Source organism: Peromyscus eremicus, chromosome 7 (genome assembly GCF_949786415.1).
Source record: "Peromyscus eremicus chromosome 7, PerEre_H2_v1, whole genome shotgun sequence".
NCBI classification, from domain to species: domain Eukaryota; kingdom Metazoa; phylum Chordata; class Mammalia; order Rodentia; family Cricetidae; genus Peromyscus; species Peromyscus eremicus.
The window spans coordinates 3859989-3884152 of record NC_081422.1 but is presented as its reverse complement, the minus strand read 5'-3'; the positions used below and the strand labels follow the sequence as shown (position 1 = coordinate 3884152).

At 40.2% G+C, this 24164-nt stretch overlaps 1 protein-coding gene and 1 pseudogene across 3 annotated transcripts in view; one reads left to right on the top strand and one right to left on the bottom strand.

Annotated features, from left to right (window-relative positions):
* Positions 1-24164, bottom strand: part of Pdgfd (platelet derived growth factor D) — a 213358-nt gene that overhangs the window by 88449 nt on the left and 100745 nt on the right. The gene's annotated exons all lie outside the window — the stretch shown is intronic.
* Positions 11801-12543, top strand: LOC131914694 (proteasome subunit alpha type-7-like; annotated as a pseudogene).

Here is a 24164-nt window from a genome sequence, read left to right as displayed (position 1 = left end):
AATACCCCAGTGACCCGAAAAATGATCTTCATGGGCTAAAAGTACTTTCTTCACTATATTTGACCATACACAGATCTCAGGACAAACGTAACATATACTAACATAAGAAGCACATTGCTGATTATGTGAGGTGTGCATTATGTCTGCATTTAATAAGTAAGTTATATAGCATATAATTTATAGTCATACTTAAATAGTCAAGAAGCTACACGGCTTTAGTGCTATTTACAGGCTCTGTCATTTGAATATCATTGTTTTCCTGAGTTCTAAAATGTCTTTTTTTTTCACATCTCAATATTTTAAAACAAGGAAGTATTATTCTTACAGGTTACTACTGGTTTGTTAGAAAGAGGAGCAAGTTAGGACACAGTTGTAATGTCTTGGTATGTGTCAATTTAGTAATGGTAAGAAGACAGTTGCCCATTTGATTTCAGTCTCAGATATCTTCTTTAATGTTGCCAAGTACGCATGCATATAACATATTTGGATATTTAACTACCATTTGTAACGTCTTTATGAAGAATGTAACATGGTAGGATGCAGACAATCATAAAAATGTAATGAAACTTAAGATCCAGGTATACACAAAGATGTATCCATATTTGCTGGTAAAGACTCAAGGAGCTTATGGAATCACAGAGCTGGGATGATGTACACAAGTAATGCTACTGTGATTTGTTATTGATACTCTACATTCACTACCCACATCATAAAATAAAATCAAAGCCAGCAGAAATCAGGGACCATCTCAATTTGTCACAGAACTCTCCAACTTCTGAGAGACTGAAGTCAATAAATCCCACATTGTGACAATGCTTAGTACCTGCTCGGCAAAAGCTGGTGACTTTCAAGGAGACTAAGTACTTAGTCATGTCTAGCAGCCAAGGATGATAGAACGGAATGATGAACAGGAAATATGGACAAATTCTTCAGCATTACCTGTTAGCCTTTAAAATACCATCAAGTCCTACAGTGTTCACTAACCAAATCAAGACACCTTATTACTTAGAGGACCCTGCTACCTTAAAGCTCTGAATCAATACTGGGGGACACAGATGCCTGGGAGGACCTTGGAGCCTTTGTGTGAGGGCTCGCATTTGGACTCACACTGTTACAAATGGATGTACCCAGTTATCATTTTACTGCAAAGGGCTCTGGGTGCTTTTCATGTAGATCTTCTTTCTCCTCAAAGCCATTACTGGATGGAGGCACTGTCAGGCACAGGTAGTGCTTCAGAATGACATCTTCTGAGTCCCTGTTCAGTCTCAGGCTTACATGTCTCACCCAGCACTGCTGTTACCCGGACTGCAGAGTACCTCTAGGAGTTCTTGTCTTAGCTAGAAAATTCACATCATGTAGTTGTCTTTGCCAGCGCAGAGAACTATCCTACACCTCAGTGGATGCTATTACAAAGTTGTTTTTCTCTCTCCCATGCTGTGTCTCCACTCCCCACTGGTGAGATTCCATTCTCTCTCCCACACTGCAGCTCAGGCTCTGGTTGTAGAGATTCACAGCAGCAGCAGCCGCAGCAGCAGCAGCAGCAGCAGAAACCAGGAACTGATTGACTCACTGATTGCTCCAGTACTGCATGTTTTGTTTGCTTGTCTTTTTGTGGTGCTGAGGACCAAAGCCTTAGATAGACTATGGAAATATTTTACCCATGAGCTATAGCCTCGTGTGGGGTGTGTGTGTGTGCGCGCGCGCACATGCGAGTGCTCGCGTGCCTAACGTCCATGAGGAAAAGAAGAGGGCGACAGGAGTTACAGGTGGTTGTGAGCCACTGGATGTGGGTCCTCTGCAAGAGCAGCAAGTGCTCTTAACTGCTGAGCCATCTCTTCACACACAGACATTACTTTTTAAATGCTGCTGCTCACATTCTACTGGTGGCCTATGAAAATGAAATGGTCATACCCAGTTTCCAATAAGTGACTGGAATCATGAAATTACTAAAATCAGGTGATCAAGTGCAAAACTGAATGCTGTTATGGTCCATTTGCTTCTCACATGCTGGATGTAAAAGCTCAGCCTCATTTCCCTTCTGACCTTTTGTTTTAAACAACTGCAAAAATGAACTTTCCACATGCCAAGTAACATTCCATAATTGTTTTACTATAAATTATTGCAATGATGTTGGCAGAGATGATGAGAACTATAGATTGAAACTTGATAACTAGGAAAGAAGAAAAGTAGTGTTGAGATGCTAGGAAACTATACTTGAGCACCCCAAGTTCCTTAGACATACTGTCTTCTTGTGTTGAAAGAGAACAGATAGATTTTCCTCAATGCATAACCCTGAGCAGTGGTGGCTGCCTTCTTTTGGTGCTATCTTAAAGGACTGTTCTAGGGGAGGGGGTGGGAGGTAACTCAGCAGTTAAGAGCACTGGCTGCTCTTGCAGAGGACCTGGGTTGAGTCCCCAGCAACTACATGAAGGCTCACAGCCACCTACAACACTAGGTTCAGGGTATCTGATGTTCTCTTCTGGCTTCCAAGGGCATCACATTCATGTGGTGCACTTCCATACATGGAGAAATTTAAGTACATTTTTAAAGGAATGATGCTAAGCCTGTATCTGCAATAATGAAAAGGAGAGGCAATGTGATTAGTTAACAGTCTGGCAGGTGTTTGGGAGAAAAAGAGATAAATATGGTTTTGCTATCCTTTTTGACAGTAATATTCTGTATTTCCTCATTGCTCTGTTTTTTTTCTCTTGCTTGTTCAACAAGATTATGAATTTTCAGAGAGCAATATTTTTCATAGTAAGTATACAGTAATTACTTATTGAATGAATACTTGTTTATAATTTACTTAAAAACATTATCTAAAAGCCAAAAGAAATATCTGGGCAAAATACATTTCTATAGCAAGCCACTTCAGAATTTCTAAGGACGCTAATTGAAACAATGCTTTTCACAAAAGCTAACATTTGCTAAATATGTCCCAGGCACTCCAACAATGCTTAGTTCAGGTAAAGCTGACAGTGACACAGATGGGTTTGTTCCTGTTATTTCCGATTATTCAGAAATAAGAAGCAAACTCTGGTAGATGAAAATTAAATTTTCATATAAACTCAGCCAATCGTGAGGGGATAGTTGAAAAACAAGGAGGCCAGTGTTCCCTTGATCTGATTCTCCTCTTCCTCTCAGTAGTTCATCACTGATCACTCCACGAAAGACTGGTTACACACAACCCTAGCATCAGGTGTGGTCCCTAGAACAGATTCCTATGTGCTTGCTGCATGAGTAAATAAATGAGGAATAAAAGAAATGTATGGCTTGATGATCCTTCAAAAGGAGATGTCTTACCCTCTGAAGTGGTTTAAATGACAAATGTTCCCATGGTCTCAGGCACTTGAACACTTGGTCCCCAACTGGCTGGCAGTGCTGTTTTAAGAAGGTTTAGGTGGCTCAATATGTCACTGAGTACAGGCATTGAGATAAAAAACCTTACCCAGTTCCAGTTCACTCTCTCTATTTCATGCTCTTGGTTCAGGATGTGAGGTCCGAACGAACTTCCTGCTCCTTTGACTGTGCCTGCTGCCTGCTACAATGCTGTCCCCACCATTTTGGACTCTAACGTTATGGAGTCATAAACACAAATAAACTCTCTCTATTTCTTGTCTTTGGGCATGGTGCTTTATATCACAGCATTAGAAAGGTAACTAATATACCATCCAAGATGGTTCTACTTAATGCCTGTAACCATCATTTTAAGCCAAACCGTGGTAGCTGCTGGAAGTTCATGAGAGGAATTAATGTATTAAACAGCTTGGGCTTATCAATGTATGATCTTTGGAGTGTACACATCCAATAAACTGCCAAATAGGGAACCTATAAATATTCTAACACATATTATCTTTTATGGATTTTTCAAAATGCTTATGATATATTCCTGGCTGATGGACTATGTGACAGAGCCAGGCAAACTTGCTTTCTTATTTGACTGCTCCCACGACAAGTTATAGTTACTTTTCCAGATAAGTTATAAGAAATAGGTCTAGCCCTTAATAAGGAACAATGCATGTTTAATAAATATAGAAAATGCAGGGAAGCCAAGTATATATGTTACTAAAAAGAATCAATTTATGAATTCAAAGTGACATTCCCACACTTAATGAGCTTTGGAAAAAAATGACTAATACATAGTATTGGTTTGAATTCTCCAGCAACCCATATATCAATAATAATCAGACAATTTCTTATACGACCAACAGAAAACAATAAGTTATTATCTGAGATAACATTCAAAGTAGTCTGTCATTCTACATATACTTATTGAGAACATAAAAAGCCTTGGGCGAGAAATCAGAGCTGCGTACCAATGGTGAGAGGGACCAGTGCTTTCATCCTACAAATGATTGCCACTGAGCAAGGTGGGGAAATCTTCTGTCTGCTTGGTCTATTATTGCTGCAGAAGCAAAGAAAAAGTAACCTCTCCATTGCATCATCTAAAGGCCTCAGTGCATCTGCTCTTCACAGCTCTCACAGATGATCATTTTAAGTTCATAAACCATGAGTCCTTGCTTTCAGAATGTATGAAGTGAAGAAGCTTTAAATAAGAATATCAAATTCTGAAGCACTCACAGTAGAAGTCTGATTTGTAAATTGTGTTGAGTTACCAGTCTCCTCTGAGATTGTCACAGACTCCAGGCTATGAAAAGCCAGATAATGCAACAGGACTCTCTTTTCCTTCGTAGATTGACAGGCAACTAGTAGGGGGGAAATGGAGATTTTGTTTACTCTTAGAGTCTCAGGTGTGAACATAGCTACGGTTGAAGTTAATCTAAGAAAAAGAGCAATTTTAAAGTTGAAGGGCTGCAGGTAAGCTCTTTCAGGGCTTCACAGGGAAAAGGAGGCACACTGCTTCTGCACTGCAGCACGGAAGCAGCTGAGAACACCTGTGCTCATAAGAAATATGCACACTTAACATTTTCCTTAAATATAACATTACATTCAGAAGCATGCTTTTTTTAGCAAGTATGTCTTTACACTAGACTTAAAAACTATATTCTGAATAAATAGAGATCTCATAAATGTGAAACTGAATAAATATCAAACTACATAGGCATTAGTATACAATAACTCCCCAGGTTGGCACATTTCACCAAATTACAATATCACATGAAAATTTTGCATGGTTGTTTAATTTAGGTATTGATATATTTTACATGTCTATTTTCACTTTTGCCTAAAAATAGAGTCACACAGCATCCTTTGATGCGTATAAAGAGCTCATATGGAAACACCACATTGAATACCAGCTGGGTTTTTCTCCTGATTCCATATTTGTGCCACAGTGTCCAAAACCTCGGGAGAAACATGTTTTCTCTTAGTTTATTAATTTGCAAAGAGAAGTAAGCTCTCAAGAATAAGTTTTTACATGACTCCTACTGGGGTTTTGCACTATAATGTATATCATAGTGGCAAATTATCAAGTGCTGTTTAGACTTATTGGAAAAAGACAGTGAGAGCAAAAAGGCCTTCTCTGTCTTCCCCGAGACTCTCTACCCAAAGATGGGATGGTTACTGAACTGTGACAAGAAGCAGCAAAAAGGCCGAAGAGTTAAAATGTGTCCTTGTGAACTTCTATAACAGAGTTCATTACTGTGGATACAATAAAAAAAATCAAGGCATGGGTAAGAGAAACTAGAAGTTCAGCTATGGGCAGTTCAGCCACGGAGAGAAGGCTCAACCAGGCTCTCAACTCAAGCTGACTGCCTGAACCTCGCCAGCCAATTTCTTCTGGATGTATGGAAATTTCAAATTTGATAATGCTACTTCTGTGTGCTCCCTGAAGCCACTCCAACCACCTCTGCTGGATGCTGTACCAGCTCGAGTTGATGGTCTTTTGCTATCTGCTTCATCTTTATCTGCTACTTGGTATCTGTTCCTTACATTGGTTTGCTATGTACTTAATACATTCACCCATTAAAGAATGGCTATTGTGGTTCACTCTCCACATCATAGCAAACATGCACACAGGAAAGAACATCTTCTTTATTTGAATAGAACCATATGTTCAACTACCTACTGATCTTGTTCCTTAATTATGGCTATCAAGGACCAAAGACCAAGATCAAAATGGCTTAAAGTATAAGTGTGATGAGTTTGTCACAAAGGAAGTCAGAGGTAGGTGCCTTCAGTTTGGGTTAATGAAGAGCTTTGTGAGCAGTCATGAGTCATCTGACATGTCTGTTATTACCTCCTGGGATAGAGTCTATATGGTGTTAATAGGAAAACCCACTTCAGTTAGCATTACTAGCACATTTTTTTTTTTTTTTTTTTTTTTTTTTTTTTTTTGCTGTGAAACATACATGACAAGAAGCAATCTAAAGAAAAAAGTTCTACACTGGTTCAAGGAAATGCATTCCATCTGGGTAGAAAAGGCATGACTATAAGCCAGAGTAGGAGGCTGGTTAACTGGCCACAATATATTCACAGTCAGGAAGAGTGGTGTTGATTCATAGCATGCCCAATTATCTTTATCCTTTTTATTCAGATCAGGATCCCAACCCATAAAATGACGTGGATCTTCCCACCTCAGTTAACTTAGCCTCTACCACCCTTGTCCTTCACAGACCTTGCCAGAGGCTTGTCTTCTAGAGGAATCTAGATGCCATGAAACTGACAATCAATGTTAACCATCACAGCATGTCACAACTACAAAGGAATGTTAGTTCCCTGAAGAAGTTCGGTGAAGAAATCTTTGCTCATTTTCTCAATAGTCTGACATCTCTGTGCAGCGTGGGATATTTTTGTCCCCTTTGAAATCATAAGCTGCTTGGTGATCTTGTAAGGGAGCAGAGCCTTCTGAGAGATACTTAGGTCATATGGGCAGAGCCCCCACGGACAGATTAGTGGCTTCATGAAAGAATACCTAGAGATACCCTTGACATTTTCTACCAAATTAGAGCATGGTGACAAGACATTGCCAGTGACCCAGGAAATGACCCTCACCAGATATCAGATCTGCTGGTACCCTGACCTTGGACTTCCCAATTTCCAGAACTATGGGAAATAAATGAAGTTTCTGTTATTTGTAAGCCATTCTTTTTGTTGCAGCAATACAAACAACTAAAGCACACTGCCTCCTTATATCTTGAGTCTTTTTCCTGTATGTTTTATCATCCAGTTTATACAAATCAATGCTAGGAATTAAGTATCCATTTATTGTAAGTGGAGTCTTAGCCCACTTGAATGTCAGTCTTCCTCTCTTACCTTCTCCTGTTCTAACCAATCTTCTGACCAAATCTTTCTTAGTTAGGGTTTCTATTGCTGTGAAGAGATACTATGACCACGACAACTCTTCTTTTCTTGTAAAGGAAAACCATTTAAATAAAGTGGGTTACATTTTCAGAGGTTTAGTCCATTATCATCATGGTGGGACAAGGTGGCATTCAGACACACATGTACCCAGCGGTGTCCTACTTCTTGACTTGTAGGCAACAGGAAGTAGTCTAAGATACCATGTGTGGTTTGAGAATATGAGACCTCAAAGCCCAACTCCATGGTGACACAACTCCTCCAACAAGGCCATACTCACCTCAAAAAAAGCTACACCTCCTAATAGCGCCACTCCCTTAGGGGCTATTTTCTTTCAAACCACCACATCCCACTCCCTGGTCCCCAAGGCTTGTAGCCATATTATAGTGCAAAAAACGCATTCAGTCCAATTTCAAAAGTCCCCATGGTCTATCACAGTCTCAAACTTGTTTAAAGGTCTGAAGTTCAAAGTCTTTTCTGAGATTCATGCAATCTCTTAGCTGTAATCCTCTGGAAAATAAAAGACAAAAAAGCAGATCACATATTTCCATCATATGATGACACAGGATATACATTACTATTCCCAAACACAGGGAAGGGAGAATAGTGAGGAAAGTACAGGACCAAAGCAAGACCAAAAACCAACTGGGCAAACTCCAAACTCTGCATCTCCGTGTCTGATGTCAAAACACTCCAGATCTCCAACTCCTTTCAGCTTTGTTGACTGCAACACACTTCTTTCACTTGGTCTGGTTCTTCTCCCTGTTAGCAGCTTTCCTCAGCAGGTATCCCACTCTGGCATCTCCAACATCTTGAGGTCTCCAAGGCAATCCAGGCTTCTTCTTCACAGCTTCATACAATGGCCTCTCTGGGCTTCCATTCAGGGACACCCCTGACACATGCCTGGCCTCAGCAGCTTTCCTTAGCCACAGAGACAAATTCCATAGCCTCCTTCTATCTCTAACTCCAGAACCATGTGGCTGAAGCTGTTAAGTCCTGCTGCTTACAGGGCCTGGAACATGGCCCCCTTGTTCAATTACATCTTCACCAACTTTCTGGTTTTGGTGGTTTTCTTTACTGGCTAAGATTGGGTGTCCTGAAACTAGATCTCTAGACCAGGCTGGCCACAAACTCAGAGATCAACCAGCCTGTGCCTTGCTGGGATTAAAGGCATACACCACCACACTTGGCTCTAAGCTTTTCTTTAATTCCTTTTCACAACTTGGGAACTTAGCTGGGTAGGATATTACCTTGAGGTCATCACTCCCTTTATTCCATTTCTTAATCTGTTTATCTCATTGAATACAGGGCTTAGCTCCATTTCACTTTATGGTGCTTTTTTTCTACTCAAATAATTTTCATTGCTCAGCTTACTCCTTTTCATTATATATCTTCATTAGAGTTAATAACTATTAACACTAGTAACCACACAACAGAGTCTATGCTAGGGAATTAACCAAAATCTCTTCACTTTAGCCTTAGGCAGACTTTCTGAACAATGACAAATGGCAGCCACTTCCTACACCAAAATATCACAAGAATGATCTCTAGGCAACATACTAAAATTCTTCTCCTCCAAAACCCCTTGAGCCATCTCCCCACAGTTTAAATCACTCTTAGCAGCACTCTCTTGCATGCTCCTACTAGTATGGCCCATTAAGCAGCACTAGAAGCATTCCACTCCTTTTGTAACCCAAACTCCCAAAGTCCCTATTCCTCCAGACAAAAGCATGGTCAGGTATATCACAGCAATACTCCAGTCCCTGGTATCAACTTCTGTCTTGATGAGAAATTCTTTTGTTGTGAAGAGACACAATGACCATGGTAATACTTATATAGCAAAAACATTTAACTGGGGCTGGCTTATGTTTTTGAAAGATTTAGTCCACTATCATCATGGTGGGACATGGTGGCATACAGGCAGACATAGTGCTGGAGAAGTAGTCAATTGTCATACATCTTGACTTGCAGGCAACAGGAAGTGTTTGGAGACGCTGGATGTGTCTTGAGCATCTGTAAGACCTCAAAGCCTGCCTTCACAGTGACACATTTCCTCCAACAAGGCCACATCTCCTAATAGTGCCACTCCCTTTTGTGAACATTTTCTTTCAAACCACCATAAAACCCATCACCAAAAGTCCTTTTAACTAATAAACTTCATGAACCCCACACACTCATACATGGAAATGTCCCATAAACAATAATTAAAATGAGGAAATATTATTGTTTTCCTCTATCAAGGCAACTGTTAGTGTGTAGTATGCCTTTCAAAGACTTATACTGGAGGTGTTGCTTATGTCTATTATTATTACAGGGGCTTGAGATGTAGCCCAGTGATAGAACACTTGCTAAGCATGCGCAAGACTCCGATTCAGTCTCTGGCACTGCAAACCAAAAGAAAGCAAAGTGAGACAAAAGAAAAAAGGAATTTTAGTATATACACCAAGGTGATAACTTTTGTAAAAGCTAGCATCTCCAAATACCTATGAGAGACTGACAGAAGGTCAGTGCCCACTGTTGGTTACATTACAGACAATTTCATTGCTATTGCTGAAGATGCTATTTTGTAAGGTCTAACATTGCCATTTTAATGTGTAGAGAAATGTGAAAATGTGTTACAGTGGCTATTGCTGTTATTACTTGTGAATAATTATGAGAAGTGGGTTTTTTAGTTTGTTTATTTCATAGATAGATATTTAGATGTAGGAAATTAAGATTACCATTTTATATGGCAAGGTTGGAAGGATAAACAAATTTCTTAGGTATTCTGATGGAAAATTTATCAGGTGCCATCCTATTGGCTCTGCTTGAAACACTAATTTTTTTCCTTTGCCCTCACTTTGCAGACTGAAACCTTTGGCAAACAAAATCTGTTTTATTCCTTGTGACTTAATGTTGATGGGAAATATAGGTCCTTTCAAGAAAAATAAACAAATGAAGCTCAGAATATCCTGAAGGCAGGGCATGGATATGTGAAAACACACACACACACACACACACACACACACACACACACACACAGAGAGAGAGAGAGAGAGAGAGAGAGAGAGAGAGAGAGAGAGAGAGAGAGAGAGAGCGAGCTGAAGAAGATAGGCTAGTCATGCCTTCCTTAGCTGAACAAGACCATTGCGGTTTTAAAGCTAGATTCACACACATTCCATTCAAATTCATGTAGGGAAATCTTCCAGGCAAATTTCTGCACACTAAGATGCCTCTGAGAGTACTGCTCAGCTTCCATGATCCCCTTGTTGTGGGTAGTACCATGGGTGTCCTGCAATTCCTGTTGCTCAGGATGAGTTTGGGCCAGCTGTTTCCACACCATCCATGTATGCATTCCTAGCCTTCACTCATTCCAGCTGTTACGATATGTTGTGATGATCAGCTGTAAATGTCAATATTCCATGACGAGAATCACCCAGGAAGAGTCTTATTTGAATAATTATCTTAATCATCTTGCCCTTTGGGCATGCCCGTGAAGCTGTCTCAACTGTTAACTCACCTAGCCTACTGTAGGCTGCTCCCTTCTCCAGGCCAGACCCTCAGTGTATGAGTGAAGAGACCTGGCTAAGCAGGCAGGTAGCGTAGGTGCATTCCTTCCTCTCCACTCTTGACTGTGGATGTGATGGGAGTGGCTGCTTGAGTTTCAGTGTTTCCTCCTGTGAAGCCGGAATTGTAGCCTGAATAAGCCGTGTCCTGCCTCATGTTGCTTTTTGTTAGGATATTTTATGAAAGCAGGGCATCTGTTCCTCTCTATCTCCCATGCCTCAAGTGTGGTCTGCTTTGATAACTCTTCTTCCTGTTTTGTGAATCCCACCCCCTCTCCGTCTCAGATCATCCTGACATTCATCCTCATTTTACTACATAGTATGAGTGATGCTGATTAGTGCTTTTCCTCTGCTGGCTAGGATTCTCTTCTCTCAAGCATGGGAAGGATTCCTCCTTTGCCTGTTCTTCTGCCGCAGACCTCTCTCTGTACCACCATCCAAGCTCTTCCTTGAATCAGGTTCTTTATGCAGAATGCATACTCTCCAGCTCCTCCCCAGCAAACTGCCCTCCTCCCCTTTTGTGGACACCATCTTTTATGTGCATTGTAGCCTTTTCTGGTCCTTAAACACACATTATACTTTGCATTTTATATGTGGATGGCATTATTTTTAGCTGGCTCTTTCAGAAGCTGCACGATGTCAGATTACATTTTCTTGAGTCAACATTCTACATCCAGCATCTGGTACAGAGTTGACTAAAAAAATTCAGCCTTGAGCCTCAAATGAATAACATGGTGCCTGTCTCAAGTGAGTTTGGCATCACCTAACAAATAAATGATTCAATACTGGTTACAGTTTTTTTTCCTTATAGTCATCTAATTCTTCCACACTATAAATTTCACTAGGTTTACTTGAATTTATTAATTTGGGGAAAGTTTGATGGTACAAGTTACAGTGTAAGAGATATGGAAGACATAAATCCTCACAAAATATAGAGCTGGGAAAATCAAACATATTGAATCCTGAATAAAAATATCCAAAATTGGTCTGCAGTGATGAGTTACAACCTTTCCATTACTGTCTTCTCACCCATTGGCCACCTCTTCCAAGTGGGAAGCCATGCAGAAGATGTCAAGAAGGGCTCCACCATGGTTGGTGTCTGAGGAAGGGACATTGTTGCTCTTGGTGTGGAAAAAAAATTAATAGCCAAGCTAGAAGATGAAAGAACAGTATGGAAGGTTTGTGCTTTAGAACATAATGTCTGTATGGCCTTTGCAGGCCTCACTGCTGATGCAAGGATAGTCATCAACAGAGTCTACGTAGAGTGCCAGAGCCACTGGCTGACTGTGGAGGATCCAGTCACTGTGGAGTACATCACCTGCTACATTATCGGTCTGAAGCAGCACTATACCAGAGCGATGGGTACAGGTCATTTGACATCTCTGCCCTCATTGTGGGTTTTGTCTTTGGTGACACCTCCAGACTATCAACCTGACCCCTGGGTACATACCATACTTAGAAGGCCAATGCCATAGGCTGGAGCACCAAGTCAGTGCATGAATTCCTGGAGGAAAGCTACACAGATGATGAGACAGATTATCTGACCATCAAACTAGTGACCAAGGCACTTCTGGAAGTGGTCCAGTCAGGTGGCAAACACATTGAACTTGCTGTCTTGAGGCAGAATCACCCCCTTAATATTCTAAATCCTGAAGAATTTTAAAAGTTTGTTGCCAAAAAAAGAAGAAAGGAGAAGGAGGAGGAGGAGGAAAAGAAGAAACAAAATAAAGTATCTTGAAGAAGTGAACATTGGTTGGAACAGCTTTCAGCCTCAGTATTGTGTGGTCCTCTGTCTACTTGTCCAAGAGCTAAATAAAGATCTACATTTTTTAACTTAAAAAGAAGCCTAAAATTATGACATGCATCCTGATGTAGTATGGTAAGGAACATTGTGTACAAGTAAAATGTTTGCCCTGAGCATGGAGAAAAACAAATGTCCAGCACAAGTCACATTAGCTAGCACTGTTGGAAAAGAACAAATAGTGATGCACATTGTCTCTGCAAAGAAATGTGTGAGTCTTTAAACTTTGTATTGATTCTTTCTAGATTTCACATAATGCATCCTGATCCCACTCATCTCCTTGTCCCCTTGCATCCTCCCTCTGTCCTTGCAACCTCCTCCCCCAAGCCCCCAAAATAAACCAAAACAAAATTTAAAAGTGTAGCCAAACAAACAAACAAATCTGAGTGTGGAAGCTGTAGTGCAGCCCAGTGAGTCACACAGTATACCCATTAGTCCACACATTTTTCACTTGTTCATTGCTGCAGGTGGGAAAGCCAGCCTCTGAGGCATGTGAAGGAAGAGCTGGTCCTGTCCCTCAGCAGCTGCAGCAATCAAGAGAGGCAGGCCATGCTCCTTACCAGGGCAAAACGTAGAGCTGGCCCTGGTGGTGTGAGTGTGAGTGTGCTCATGAAGTGATTCCAAGGGCCGGAGAGCATGAGAATTGGTCCTGTTTCTTGCTGCCTGCTGCACGGGGTCAGCTAGCTGGAGCAGTGCTGGAGACCTCACCCTGGTGGTGGTGATGAGGGAAAGCTGGCTGGCTAGCTGGCTGATCAACCTAGTTACCACCCAGGCCCAGAACCAAACCTATAAGTTACTCCACTCCAATATCCACCTTATCCATGAACTGCTGGAGTGAGAAATGTGTTTGAATGAGGTTTCCTCCACTACATTTGTCCTTGTAAAGACATCTGTAATCTAGGTGCTGGTTTCTTCATTTGTAAAATAGTGACAATAAAAACTTCTTTACAGGACTGCTATAAACACCCTGGAAATGTGGACACTTTTTCAGCAAATGCAAAGCAGCACAGAAAAGTCATTAAGACGAGAAGACAGAGATAACACAGAAGACTGAACACCAGCTGAGCCCTAGGAGTCAGAGGGTGGAGCGGCCATCTTTAGGACAGTTTAGCAGCAGCAGCAGGCACAGAGGCAGGTGCAATGAGATGCAGAGATGTAGATATGCACTCGATGCTTGAACTTCACTCTCCTTGACGTTGTTTCCAGACATATTAGGCTTGAGAGCTACTTCATTGCCTTTTTTCTAGTAAGTTTACGATGATTGCTACAGTCTAAAGAACACATTGAAAATACAAAACCCATAACGTATCACCAAATTCTCTTCATTTAGTGTCTCCTAATGTATTGTAAATGATTTATTGATAATTTCTAAATGAAAATTGAAAATTTTGGGGTTGCCAAGATGGCTTAGTGGGTAAAGGTACCTGCCACCAGGCCTGATGATTTCAGTTCAATTCCAAGGATCCACGTGGTGGAAAGAGAACAGACTCCTGTGGGTTTTCCTCTAACCTCACAGGCATGGCGTAGTGTGAATACACACACACACACACACACACACACACACACACACACACAAATAAGAATGTGAAAAATAAAGACTTACTTTAAAAGTTCTAGTTTAACAAGAATGAGAAAATCCGTAGGGAAGCACAAGTATTTATCACGATAATTTTAAATTGTTACACTTTGAACAGATACTTACACACTTAAAGAAACAAAAATGTTTCAAGAATGTGTGAAAACAGGCAGAGAGGTGTGTATTTTACAATTTAAATTTACAAAAATGCCCCTATCTTAAGAATACTAGACTGAGGAAATGGTTACATTTTGCATTTTATTTTTCATGCATTTTTACAGAATTGCCACATATTGTATCTGTCCCACCACATGAGATTCCCTCCATGAACGTATACAACTAAGGAAATGGTTCTAAAACACAGGAATGTCAGTAAAAAGACATCAAGTTCATTACATCTTAGGTTCATTCTGGGTACTTAAATGATTTATTAATTGTGGGGAACTCTTTCTGGGTTATGGGCCCTGTTTTCCTGTAAACTCTAGGGCTAGAGGGCTTATCTGCATTGTATTAAGAACCTTGGGCCAGGTTGAAATCAAGATGAACTTTTCCCCTAATGGACACCTTCTTTCTACAGAAACATCTTTAGCAAATCAAGTAAGTATTTTTAGTTGCAATTAATCTAGGCATGACTAACATTTTTTTATTCCTTATCTGTAGACTAAAAATAAAGGCTCAGACAATGACACCCACCCATGTATCACATCTGGGCTGTGGCTGCTTCAGGAATGCAAGCAATGAAGTGATTCTTCGAGGTCTAACTCACTAGCAAGGAACTGTTACTAAAATATCTTAAACAGCATTGTTGTGGTAGACGAATGTCCTGGGGGTCAGTTCCTGAGAAAATCCAGTGGTAAATTACATTGTTCCGTTTCATCTCTCTGTATTTTAAAAATTCTTTTAGGTCTTTGTGACGCCCTATGTAGGGTCATTGTTTCGGTTTCCTGCCTGCTGATGCTGGTGTTGAGAATGTGCCTTGATTGTGGTAAGAAAACTCAGGGGGAAGTACTAAGTCTGAGCCAAGCTTTAGGGTCTTCCAGTGTTTTCCTTTAAATCTCTCAAGCTTCTGTGAGTGCCGTGGACAGAACATTCTACTGAGAGGGTGCTTGGCTAAGGTTTGCAGATATACAGAGAAGTTCCAGATCTAGCTTGAAGAGAGGAACCAGTACCATCCAAGCTATTAGAGGTTGGTGAAACCCCACTAACCCCAGATATGAAAGAGAATACATTATTTCTAGTTTAAGCCACTGAATTTTGAGAAGGTTGTTCTACAGCTCAATATGCTAATAGCTAAGATATACAAGAATAGTATGTTTCAAAATTTAAGACAGACAGGGCTATTGAAATGAATATTATTGGAAGAAAAATTTATACACCTTGGCCACAGCCATATTAAAAGTACTGATGACTGTGAGATCTGTGAGTGGCATATTCAAGTAGGTATTAACACCTCCTGATTTCATAAGTGCTGAAAACCCTCTTCAATGCTCCGAGACATGGGAATGACTATTCTTCCTGAATTTCTACCCATGTTAGTTTAGCAAACAACAAAAGCAGAATGTAACACACAAAGGCAAGCTTTATTAATAAAAGAAGGTTTCAAAGTAGGCTATAACAGAAGACTTTAATTATTTACTACACAGTAAGAATTTGAGATAATACAGAATATATGTAGACTGAAATATACTGACTATATTCATCTTGCTTCATTAAAATAGTTACACAGAGGCAAGTGCAGAGTTTATATCTGCAGTGTGGATTCAGTTGATCACCTACTTTTTGTGTGCTTTAAAATTCTAACTTAATGGGCTCCCTCAGGACATTGTTTAAGATTAGTAGTTGATTGAACTCCCTTTGGAAGATCACTGCATTAATTTATGCAGTCTGAAAAGACTGGACAAACTGAACTGCTTCTAGAATAATGCTTTCATAATTATTGTTTAGAAGTGCCACATTACCATAGCCTATACTTTTTGTGCCACTCACAAGGGACAGATTTTACCCCTCCAATTTTTCTAATGTCTGTTTCCAAAACATGTGGTCCCAACCATATGATAAGAAAAGAACAAGCTGACCTTAAAACTTACAAAAATAAGTGACATGATATTTTATCTTAGTTCCTGTGACTTCTATGTTAAGCCAAAATTTAGCACATATGTCTGACAAATATGTACATTTAGGTATATATACAAACACACACTGGAATGTGTAGTCTACTTTTGGTCTACTAAAATCTCCTGGATTCCATTGGGTAATGACTATTACCCAATAAGTGTAAAGATTTTCAGTTTATTTTCTTGAAGGCTTGTTGATATATATTTTCAAATAGTCAAGAAGTGAAAAATATGGGACGTTTTGCCCAAAGAAACAGAACATAGATACACAAACCTTTGAATTGGCAACCACAGCCAATTCTGTGGGAACTAATGTAATAAAATGGTTACAGTCATTTCGGGTGTGTGTGGGCTCCCCAGAGTGAAATGCCCCACTTTTTAAAGTTTTATTTTAAAGTATATAATTAAAATTCTGATGCAGATACAACCTCAAGTATCTTCTGGTAAAAGGTATAATTAAGTAACCCAGAGCTCTTGTAAGTAAGACCTGCAAGATAAGCAAGAGTTCTGCCATGCCATCAGTCCCCTGCCTCTGTCTGCACTCCCAGCTTCATGGCTCCTGCTCACTGCAGCTCCTTCTCTGTCTCTCTCTCTCTCTCTCTCTCTCTCTCTCTCTCTCTCTCTCTCTCTCTCTCTCTCTCTCTCTCTCTCTCTCACACACACACACACACAAAGGATTGATTGATTGATTGATTGATTGATTGATTGATTATGTATAGTATTCTGTCTGCACTTATCTCTTCAGGCCAGAAGAGGGCACCAGATCTCATTACAGATGGTTGTGAGCCACCATGTGGTTGCTGGGAATTGAACTCAGGACCTTTGGAAGAGCAAGCAGTGCTCTTAACCTCTGAGCCACCTCTCCAGCCCTCCTTGTCCCTCTTGATCTCAGAGTATCAGCATCTTTTTTGTAATTGAGGCTTTTTTCCTGTTCATTCATTTACCACAGATAGATTCACAGAACCATCTTCAAACACTCCTACTGGGAGGCATTGAAGAAGTGTTGATTTTGAGCAGCTGGGGAAAGAGCATTGGCGATCCTAGCAAGAGGCCTTACTGTAGTATATAAAAGCGTGATATTGATCCATTCTGATAAACTGCAACATTTCTCTGAGTGTCCAGGCCTAATATCACATAAAGACAATCTTGTGCTAAGAAACACATTATGGAGCCATAAAGTTTAAGTATACGTGGTGTGGAGACACAGAGCTCAGCGCTTCTGATAATGAAATCTTACTTTAGTCACAAACTTCCACATGTAGTTTTACAGGCTGGCAGAAAAACTATTGCATTTGATATGCATCACTGGGCTTCTTTTAGGAGCAATTAGCAATTTCCCTGTACGTATGAAAGTCAAATTACCTCTAATATTAGCCATATTTTAATGTATGAACTCAGCACAGCTAAGAAAGTGGTATAAAATTTGCAACAAAATGATTAATGTTGATCATAAACATTTCTTCAAAGCATCCTTGCTTTTGATAAGCTCCTATAAACATGTGTGTCACATGTATAACATGTGTGTTACATGTATAACATTAATCAGACTCCCATGGTAAGAGATAACCTGATCAAGGACAGGGGCCCTCTCTGCAGCCCCAAACATTAAATTCTCTTAAAACATACAATTTGGCATTTAGTATGAAAATGAAGTTTTCATCTCTTTCAGTAGAGGATGGGGATATCAAATAGATGTTAATATCCTTGAACATATGCTTCAAGAATATATTTCAACATTATATAATACAAAGAAAACAAAAAGATTTGAATTCACCAGTTGCCATGCTTTTGCTGACATTGCAAATGTAGCAGAAATGGTCAGAGAATATGAATTTTCTGCAGAGAACCACAGTGGGTTGACATTCAAACTGCATACAGACAACTGCTGCTGAAGTCAGTGTCTCTAATGTTTGCTAATATTGTCAAAACAATGAGGCAGACACTGGGACCTCTGTCAAAAATGTGCATACAAATTACACATTTGCACACATAAGTGTCAACTCTGTTCAGTCTCCACAGAAGACCTGATTTTAAGATGCTGTGTGTAGAATATGGAACACGTTCTTACCCAGTTACACTGTCAACACAGTGTCATAAGTGATTGAAGCTATGACATAAGCCTCTGAATCAATAACCCATGTGTTTCTTGACCACCAGCAAGATATGAATATTATCACTCTTTAAAATATGAAGAGAGTTACACACTTGAGATGTGCTCTCGAGGCCCCCTCTCTTACTCAGGAGCCATTGGCAGTTGCTAGCTGCTGGGAGAGGAAGAATCATTCTTTTTTGAAAGTGTTGGTGACTGGTATTTTTCCCACACTCTATTGGGCACCTGTACAGATAGGGACGACACTAATTGGACCTAGTGTGTTATCAAAGATTGAAAGAGACTGCCTGCCTTTGATTGTGTGTGAGAATTACTAAATAAATATGCATAATGCTCAGACCTGCTGTTAGGGCACTTTTGACTCTGAAGCAGTCGATCCAGAGCAGAAGTGGAGAGCGCTGCCATGGAACGGAATGTGTGGTATCAATCCCAGGGACACAGCTGCACACCTCATGAAACCCTGACCTAAGCATGGATATTTTGATTGATGATGTGAGGTACAAATCCATTTCGTTTTTTACATAAATTGTTTCAGGCTCTAGAAGAAAGTATTTTAGGAAAAACCAACACAATGGATAAAATATGGGACTCCACCTGCCATGCCAAATTCAGTCACAGCACGTGTCCCTCAAAAGCTGTATTCATCCTGGGCATGCGACCCAGGACATCTTTTGGGAGGACCAAGATCAGAATAATGTCTACATGCTTCCCCTTGGGAGGCTCCCAAGGACAGAGAAACCAAGACACAAATGTTCTAGACATGGAAAGATGTCAGCTTTACAGGGATGTCTGTGGATTTGGGGTGATGCACTGGGCAGAAAGCAGTGCCTGCTCCCAAAGCATAAATATCACGTGGTCACAGCTTTTCCACTCCCTACTATTGTCTTTCTCATGAACAGATCAACATCTGCTCCCAGGGAATAGAGGTGAAGTCTTTTGTGTCTGCTTTCCCCATTTCTCTCTTTCCTGGGATACTTGGCCACATCACCTGACTGCTGATGGCCCATGTAGTCTGTCTTGAGGCTCTCAGCAGCTCTGGGGAGGCTAAGGCCTGCAGAGCTTGCCCCTCAGCCGCTCCCCCTCGACCCCATTCTTGCCATAGCAGCTTCTGCATCCCTCTCTAGGGCAGTGGCTGTTGTATTATACTCTGATGGCTATCTGCTTAATCTTCCATGGAGTCCATACCTAAACCGTTTCGAAAAGAGATTGCTGCCATCATTATGTAACAGGGTAGCAAGGCTCAGAGGAGTACTGCTGTGTCTGCCATGGACCTGCAGGTAAGTAGGGAGGAACCTGAGGACTTCATGTCATCTTTTCTGATGCAAGGGCTTTCCATGTCACTGATTTGTAACTCTGCTCCAACTCCAAGGTTTGTGCCAAGATGCACAGAGGGCTGTTCTTCACAACTACAATTGGTACAGAACATTATTATTTCATGGGACATAGTAACATGCCTTCATTTTTGTGTGAAGTTTTTTTTTTTCTAATTTTTGTGTTTCATAGACTACTTTTGGATACACCAACTAAATCAAGTCAACATTTTCAAAGAACAGATATTAAGGATTTCGTGGTAAGCTGTGATTAACATAGAGCCTGTTACATTAAAAGTATGAAACATTTTTCTTCCCTATTGAGATATCTTTTGTCTAGCATGTTCCTACTTATTTTAGATAAAAAAAAAAATCCATCCATAAAAACCTCATCTTCCCTGTAATTCTAACAAGGAGGGTAGAGGCTGGCTGCTAACTTTGAATACATTTGCTCCATATCCATTGCTACAAATTCAAGTTACAATTCTTTGATTTTATCATTCTCTTTGTTTTTGGCTTACTGTAAATTCAAGTGCTGGTGGTCTTTCTTTCAACTTTCTATGTAGAGAGGCCTCAGAACCTCACTTTCGTATCAGAATCTCAACTGTAACAGGGCTTCACTTTTTGATGTCATTCTAGTGTCAGTGTATTCCATGTAATTCACAAGCAGTAATTTGTGGTTACCCTTAGAACACCAAGTCCAGTGTCTCAGAGCCACAGACCCACTGCAGCTCCACTTTCTAGATGAAAAACACTGCAGTTTGTACACAAAGTAAAACTGGGTCTTTATTTAAAGTTAACAGTGTTTTCAGCTTTTGTTTTAGTGCAGAAAAATAAAGAACTCAGGAACAGTTTTTTCTGACTTGCCTAAGACATTTTGATTCATTTTAAATGAAATCAATGTTCTCATCTGCTTTTTCCTCAGTATCATAAACCTGGTTCCTGGTTTTGAAGCCAGGGTACACAGTGACACAGCTTAATTCCTGAACTCCAAAGAGATATTCTGAGAGAAAGCATGGGGATATTTTTCCTATACTAAGTACACGAGAGCACATCAGTAGTTCCGCACGTCAGGAGGTGCACCAAACAGACTACTGTGATTGAATAGAAAACTAATGAAAAGAGGATGAGTGAGGAAGCTCTATGCCCAGTCTCTCAGGACAGACAGAGCACCGAGGCACGAATGTTCTCCAGCATTCTAATAATTAGAAATTCCACAGGCCTGCCATCATGCCAGTGCTATGGGAAGTCTGCTGTGTCCAGGCTGCTAAATTCAATTTCCTGGGGGAAAACAGATAAGAAGTGAGTTGGTTTATCTTTTTCTTCGCCATCTTAAAAAACTTAGCTTTTATTTATCAGGCTTTGTTTCTCATTCTCATAGTTGGGATACAAAGAAATTCTCCAGACAGATGGGCTTCAGCCATATTAATTACCACAGCAGTCTGTCAGCTCAGGTGCTGGCAAGTGAGACAGCCACACAATCAACAATAAGGGAATTCTGTCCTCTGTGATTCAGCTACAGAAGCACCACTTCTCATGCATGGAATTTGTCAAATATCCAAACGGCCATGTCTGGGGGGACAATGAGCCTTTTCTTATTTACTTGTGAGATTTCAATATACATAGCTATTCTACAAAGGCCTGGCATGTCACCACAAATGAAAGGACTTGAAGAGCAATAACTTTTAAAGTTTTCTGACCAGATTGGGCAGACTGTACTCTCTTACTCTGTTCTGAAAGGTTAGGAGGTAAAAGCCTGTGAGTAACACCAAAGCTGGCCACTTTCAGATAGCAGACAAAGACTGAAGGAATCTTCGTCGATGCTCATCAGATGAGCTGAGACGAGGACCCATGCAGGTTTTGACTCAAAACCTTTGTTCGTCCGGGGGCGGGGGGGACGACTTTGGCCATCAGATGGAAGCAGAGGCTTCCACTGTGCTTGTGGCTGGGATGAAGGCTAGTGTGGGGTGATGGGCTGCTTCTTTAAGGAAGGTAGACCAGCCTTCTCATATGCCAATTCTGCCATTTTAGTGAATGGTGATGGTTATATCAAGCACAGGAAAAGCATGGGCAGAAAAATTTACATGGTGCAAAACAAAACCAAACAAAAAATCAAAATGTCATATGGTAAATCTAAGCATGCATTCTCACCAGAACCCAAGTGGGTGCAATGTAAAGGCAGATACGGCTGAGTCTTCCAGTCACTGTTCTCGGGAGGACTCTGGATAGTTCCAGTAACTCAACTCACCATACCATCCCCAACAAATTAATACATTTACCTCCTCTAAGTAACTAGTACATCTTGCACATCTATCAGTAATTTCTATTCCATAGTACAACTCGGTATATATGGATTTTATCTCCATTAATAGACAACTTGTTCAAAGGAGGACACTGACTCTCATTCTTCTGACTACCCTCATATCCCCAGCTCACTTCATGCTCATGGAAAGTAGTTATCAAATAGTCACCACAAGAAATTAATAATGTACTTCTAAGACCATCTCTAAGTGGTGGATAACAGACAACTTTTCAAATTTGAAACAGCAATAATTCATTCTGTCCACTCACTTCTGGACACTCTATAGAACTATGTCAGGAGGCTTTCAATGAATGGTATTGCCTCCCACTTATTTACTAGAAGAATCAAGTGGGGCAAGGGTAAGATGAAGCCCGAAAAGGTAAGTAATTAGAAGATCCAGCAAATAAAAAGTTTCACATCTTCGCTTGGTTTGATGTCAGTGGGAAATGCACATGGAGGGAGGGAAAGGCCTTAACTGACTTTTTTTTGTCAAGAGTACTGTTTTCCTTTGTGTGGGCATGTGTTCATTTTGTTATTTGGCCCTATTTTCTGACATGTATCATGAACAAGAGACATGTTAGGTATTTTGAAGAATTCAAGGTTGAGCAAGGCAAGAAATCTGACACAGAAAAATTAAATGGTGGAAATAATTCAGAAATAGTTTTAATGTAAGAAAGCTAAAATTTCAAATTTAAAAGCATAATAATGAAGACAAAGACCTCACTGTCCTCTTACTGATACTTTCTCTAAGCATACACAAGCCGTTGCTTCTAGGGATGAATGTGTATGTTCAGAAATAAATGTTTAAAGAGACAGGCACCCAAAATGTGCCTGGAAGGCATTATATTCTTAAAGATTATTAATGCCACAAAAGGTTATTAGTTTTTTCCTTTTCATGAGAGCAGGGGCCAATTAAATGCAGTGTTGAGAGCATGTAAACATTTCCATTAATGTAAGAAACTAGTTGCTGTGGCTTTATGTATGTTAGAGCTTCTGATCAGGCCTTATGGGAATTCCTAAACTTCAGCGACTATGGTTTGTAAATGAGGAGATTACAGGACAGTGAGATAAACCAAAACCAGAGTGAATGCTTTTCTTAATTTAAAGGAACTCAATGTACTTATGGCCTCATTATTAGCCCTCCTATTTTTGTATCATACATTTTCCATATATGGTGAATAGGACCATGTGAACATTCTCCTAAGGTAGACTGAAAGTAATCAAAGTAAACAAATACATGTCAATCCACCAAGTCAAACATCTTTCTCATTGTGTTTCAAACTTGCACTTAATTTATATAAACTGTGTTTATTTCAGAAATTACAAATAATATCCACATCTTGATAGCAAGTCATGAGCCCCACAGACCAGATAATCTCTATACTACAGTTAAGAGATTACAAGCAACCATGGGGCATATGAAACCCCAGTGTTCTTCACACACTTACAGAGACAGACGTGGGGGAGGATTGAAAATGGTTTATAAAATGTAGCAATCAAGGTGGCCATGGAAATAGTCCTGCAAGAGAGTAACAGAATCTTTCAATTGTCCTTTCTATGTATTTATAAATGTGTCCTGTCCCTTGTGTTTCATACCAGGCTCCTTCTCTCCCTCTTCCTGTGTGTCCACAAGCATATGCTTTCTGTCTCAGTCTTACCAACTTACACTGGATGAAGAGCTGCTTGGAGCTGAGTTCCTTGAAGACTGATAGGAATTCTCATGCTTTTCTTAAATTACATATCTGTTTATGTATTTCATCAGTCTTGTGGTATTTGTTTCAATGACAGATGAGACTAACCCTTTTCTCTTTTTAATGTATCTAGCAAATAGGTATTTGATTATGCACATGCTATTGGTTCACGGTGGTTCTAACACACCTTCTTGCAATAATCTAAAGCAGCTGGAGGAACACAGTTCTTAATCTACGCGCACTGCACTAGCAACCTACTTCTGTTCTAAGTTTCACTGAAACTCTCAACTGGTGATTTAACTTCTTCTTAAGTCTTGATTACACTTTAAAGGTAATGCTTGGGACTGGTTGTGTGTGTGTGTATGTGTGTGTGTGTGTGTGTGTGTGTGTGTGATATCCATGTGCATATGATATATCTGTGTGTGTTTATTTGTAAATGTGTGTGGGTGTGATAG